General features: G+C 35.1%; 1 pseudogene; it reads right to left on the reverse strand.

The window, feature by feature from the left end:
* Positions 1-563: 563 nt before the first annotated feature.
* Positions 564-5246, reverse strand: LOC130867463 (40S ribosomal protein S8-like; annotated as a pseudogene).
* Between the last annotated feature and the right edge of the window lie 268 nt (positions 5247-5514).

A 5514-nucleotide genomic window follows, 5' to 3' on the forward strand; every position in this document is an offset into this window, starting at 1 on the left:
TCATTAGTTATATTGTCAGAAATTAAATTTTCATATATTTTGATACTCAGGCAGTTTTGTCTTTGATTCTTTTTACATGGAATTATATTTACTTATTTTTATATGTCGAACTAGCCTCATCATCATGTATGATTTCAACTTGTGTTCATCAAAGAAATTTGTCTATAGTTTTTTGCTGTGTCCAAATATGATTATTGGGCTAAAGAGGTGATTCAGTGGTTAAGAGCACCTGCTGCCTTCTTAGAGGACTGGGGTTTGGTTCCCAGCACCCACATAATGGTATACATCCATATATGCAAGCAAAGCACTTATATGCATAAAATAGAAGTAAATAACTCAGGGTAATGAGTACTTTCTGGAATAGCTTGATAAACACTGGTGTTAATTCTTCTTTAAAGATCCAATAGAGCTCGTAAACCTGTCCAGTCCTGGCTTTGATTTGATGAGAAACTCCTTATTTAATGCTTTAGTTTTTGTGAGTTGTATGCATCTGACAGTGTATCCAATTTCTTTCTTTTTTTAGAATAATAAACATCTTTATTACAAGAGCTATGAATGATGGTCTATTTGCCTTTACAGGCTTTGATCTTCCTCAGATAGAACTCCAGCTCCAGCTGGAGCTCCAGCTCCTTGCCTTCTAGCACATAGCCATCTGCTCTGCCACACTGGCCTTGCCCTGCTGGAACTGCTCCTCCAGAAGACTGATGATCTTGGCGTTCTTTTTCCTTTCATCATATTTCTTCTGAATTTTCTTTGATCGTTTTTTTGTTTAATATTTCTTCCTCATCAGGAGTCAGCTTGGCCCCCTTCTTGCGACCCAGGGGCAGTGAATAGTGGTACTTGTACCACTGTCGGTAGGTGTGCTGTCAATAAGCTCAATGCAGTTCTTCATCAGGGTCTTGGTGCAGATCAGATCGTTGTTGGATGCATTATAGACTACATCAGTGATCCTTGTTTTGCAAATACAACACTCAGATCCCCAGGAAAAGTTCCTCACATCCAATCTTAGGGCACGGCACTTCTTATTGCTTCCTCACACTCTGACTGTGTGTATATGATGAGGGCCAATCTTAGTGTTGCTAGCAGGCCGTCCCAGATCATACTTCTGCTTCTTGTGGTAGGGCTTTCTCTTACCCCAGTCTTGCAGCGCTTGTGCCAGTTGTCCCGAGAGATGCCCAGTGCTCGGTGCTGGAAGGAAAGAGGAAGCACAAAGCTTCACAGTCTAGTTTCTAAAAACCCAATTTCTTATACAACTTATAATTTAGTAAATTATATTTTTTCAAAATATTTCATAATGATCTTCTATATTTCAGTCTCATTTGTTGTATCATCCTCATTTTTATATGATTTTATTAATTTTCATATTCTTTTTTATATTTTGAGTGTGATGGAATTTTATTTTATTTTTTATAGCAAATTTCTTTTTTTTTCTTTTACTGAGAATAGATTACTTTCTCATACATTATATCCTGGTTATAGTTCCTGCTACTCCTAATTCCTTCCTACCGTCTCCCCTTTACAGATCCACTCACTTTCTGTCTCTTATTAGAAAAGAATGGGCTTCTAAGTGACAGCAACTAAACATGACAAAATAAAATACAATAAGATAAAGCAAAAGCCATCATATTGAAGTTGGACATGGCAAACCAAGCGAAGGCAAAAGAGTCAGAGACCGTCTTGTTCTCATAGTCAGGAGTTTCATAAACATACTAATAGCTATAATATTTCCTCAGAGGGCCTTGCACAGATCCATGTCTTCCTTGTGCTTGCTGCTTCAGTCTCTGTAGGCTGGGATTAAAGACATGTGCCATCACTGCTTGGCAGAATGGCCATTTTTACTATGTTAATCCTGCCAATGCACGAGAATGGGAGATCTTTCCATCTTCTAGTATCTTCTTCAATTTTTTTCTTCAAAGACTTGTTTTTATCATAGAAGTCTTTTACTTGTTTGGTTAGAATTATATCAAGATGTTTCATATTATTTGGAACTTTTGTGAAAGGGGTTGTTTCCCTAATTTCTTTCTCAGTCCATTTATCTTTTGTATATAGGAGGGGTACTGTTTTTTTTAAGTTGTCTTATTATTGTTATAGCTAAAATTTCAAGTACTATATTGAGTAGATATGGAGAAAGTGGATAGCCTTGTTTTGTTCCTTATTTAAATGAAATTGTTTTGAGTTTCTCTCCATTTAATTTGATATTGGCTAAAGGCTGATGTGAATTGCCTTTATTATGTTAAGGTACGTTCCTTGTATCCCTGATTTCTCCAAGACTTTTTATCATAAAAGGTTGTTGGGTTTTATCAAAGGCCTTTTATACATCTCATCATGAGATGATCATGTGGTTTTCTTTTTTTCAGTTTGCTTACATGGTAAATTACATTTACTCATTTTTGTATATTGAACCATCCCTACATCTCTGAGATGATGTAACTAGAAAAAAAAATTCCTAGTGAGGTAACCAAGACCCAGAAAGACAAATATATAAGTGAACTACAGGTTTTTAAAGTATGTTCTTATGATTCCTTGGATTTCCTTAGTGTCTATTTTTATGTCTCCCTTTTCATTTCTGATTTTTTTTTAAATTTGGATATTTTCTCTCTACCTTTTAGTTAGTTTGGATAAAAATTTGTTACTTTTATTGATGTTCTGAAAGAACAAACTCTTTGTTTCATTGAGTCTTTGTATTATTTTTGTTTGTTTCTATTTTTAATTTCATTTCTGAACTTATTTTTTGTCATCTGCTTCTTCTGGGTGCAATTTTTTTTGTTCTAGAACTTTCAGGTGTGCTATTATATTGCTAGTATGAGATCACTCCAGTATTTTTTTTTTTTGTGAAGGCAATTAGTGCTATGAACTTTCCTCTTAGCACTGCTTTCTTCATGTTCCATTAGTTTGGGTATGCTATGTCTTCATTTTCATTGAATTCTAGAAAGTCTTTAATTTATTTCTGTCTTCACCCATTTTTTCATTCAGTAGAGAGTTGTTCAGCTTCCATGAGTTTGTAAGCTTTCTGTTGTTTTTGAAATCCTGTCTTAACCTGTGGTGGTCTGATAGGATGCAGAGAGCTATTTCAATTTTTTTTTTTATCTGTTCAGACTTATTTTGTGTCCCAGTATGTGGTCAGTTGTGGAGAAAGTTCCATGAGGTGCAGAGAAGAATGCATATTCTTTTGTGTTTGAGTGGCATGTTCTGTAAATATCTATTAGATCCACTTGGTTTATAACATCTGTTAGAGATAATTGCCTATTTTTGTTTGCTTTTATATGAATGTAGCAGTCCCTAAACTTGGCCTTAAATCTATGATATTATTTCTTCTGATTGATCTATTTTACTGGTGATTATCACTTAGTCTTTAAAATTTATTTGTTGAGTTTTTAGTTTCTAAAATTTCAAAATTTCAGAGTCTCTAGCTCTTTGATGAATATCTTATCAAAGTCTTGTTTTGACTTCAATTTATTCATTTGTTTATCCACTTTAATATGTGTTTTTTAAATTGGCTTTTGAAATTTTTGTCTGGCATTTCAATTATTTTGATCTTTTAAAAGTTGTGTGTGTTGTATATATGTGTGTATATGATACACACATGTGTGCAGGTGCACCGGTCTATATGAGTGTGTGTGGAGATAAGAAGACAATGTTAATATCTCTCCTCAATCACTTAGCTCTATCTTATCATTTTATATGGAGTCTCTCATTAAACTGAAGTTCTTGTTAGGTTGTATTGGCTAACTTTAAGTCTCTAGGGTCCTCTTGTCACTGCTTCCCAGTGCTGGAGTTACAGGCACCCACTTCCGTGTTCAACTTTTATTTGGATTCTAGATATCCAAACTCAGATCCTCAGACCTGTGAAGCAAGCACATTGTTCTACCTCCCCAGCCCCTATTTTCATATGATTTGAGTTTGCTATTGAAGCATTAAGCAGTTTGAAGAAATCATATTGCCGTAATTTGTCATGTTTCTGAGGTTTTTTTTTTACTCTTATTTGTGCATATGTTGGGTAGATATCTCTTTGAAGATAAGAGAAGTAAAGGATAAAGGATGAAGGAATGAAAGACAATAGTATAGGAAATAAAAAAAGCAAATACAGTGCAACAAACACCAGTCAATACTTTGTCCTTGCTGAAACAATGAAGGATGGGATATTTTACCTTCTCCGACGTCTCATTTTACAGTTTACTTAGGAGCATATCTCTCACCTTAAACAGTAATTTTACAGATTGGCAGAATCTACGTCCCTGAAATTTACTAAGGCTTTCCTTTCTACCTTTACTGCTAATTCTACTGAGGGCGATTTTCCTCTTGTTCTACCATATTTCATAGTATCTAGTGTTAGGCTCCTTTATTTCTTTTAGAAATCTAAATTTTGGTAATTCTGAATTTTACTTGTTTTAGACCTGTGACGTTCTGTGTCATCTACCTCTCTCTGTAGCCTTGTATAAGATTCAAGAAGATTCAGGAATGCTCTGGTGTCTCTAATCCCCTATATGTTTTCTCTGTGTTTTACAATTTTTAAGACAATGATCACATTTAAGTTTAGGTTTTGAGACTGGTGGGCACCAAAATCAATAAATTAAGGATGTTGGATAAGGACAAGAGAGGAACCAAATTTTTATGTGTTATTATTTTTGGTCTAAGCTAGCTGAGTGGCCAGAAATCAATAAGCAGCCCTTCTCCAACAAATTGGCACCCACGTGGCCAACTAAAATCCCCTTAAAAACCCGAGAGAGCTTGAAAAGGAATTCTAGACACAAAAGAACAGAGTTTAGCACAGTTCCTTGGTAGCCACAATTTTTTTTTTCTAGATGGGCATGTGATGAGCAAGGCACCTTGGGGCACAGTAAAAACTGTACAGTTTCTTTAAAAAAGCAGCGGCTTCCTGGTTCTTCAGCAAAAACAGTGCTGGATCTTTTGGGAGGTTTGGTTATCAAGCATTTAAATGGGGTTTGAGGACAGTATACTGCAAGTTACTTGATGGCAACATGGACTAACTGGTTATCAGAGTTAGTTAGGTGGTGAGGATGGTTCCCACCCTGCAGTCTCAGGTACTAATGGACTTCCACTATACTGGACTGTGTGGAACAAGCATGAAGTACTGTATATACCCTAGTAATGGTGCCACTTAAGTTTTTAAAAATCACTTAGCATTTTAAGAAGCACTTCTGGGCAGTAAAGAATTACAAATACAAAATAGGATAGATTCAGACATAAAATACCTCTAACTGTGTCACAGTGTTGTATAAATGCATGTAGGCATGGAAGAAAGAAGAAAAAGAGTATATAGAGAGTTGGAGAAAAAGTAAATTGTTTTGTTTTAAAAAAACAAAGTCTTTAAAGAGACAAGAGTACAGACAGTTATAGATTAAAAGGAGTAAAGAAAAATAAGCCATGTAAAGATGGACTATACACAGAAAGTCTGGATTATGTATATTACTGTGTTTTCTTTGAACTTTTTGACTATGAAGGAGCTAAGTACAGAGAAATATCTCATTGTATGGATTGCTAACCTAAATGAAC

This window comes from Chionomys nivalis, chromosome X (assembly GCF_950005125.1).
Source record: "Chionomys nivalis chromosome X, mChiNiv1.1, whole genome shotgun sequence".
Taxonomy (NCBI): Eukaryota; Metazoa; Chordata; class Mammalia; order Rodentia; family Cricetidae; genus Chionomys; species Chionomys nivalis.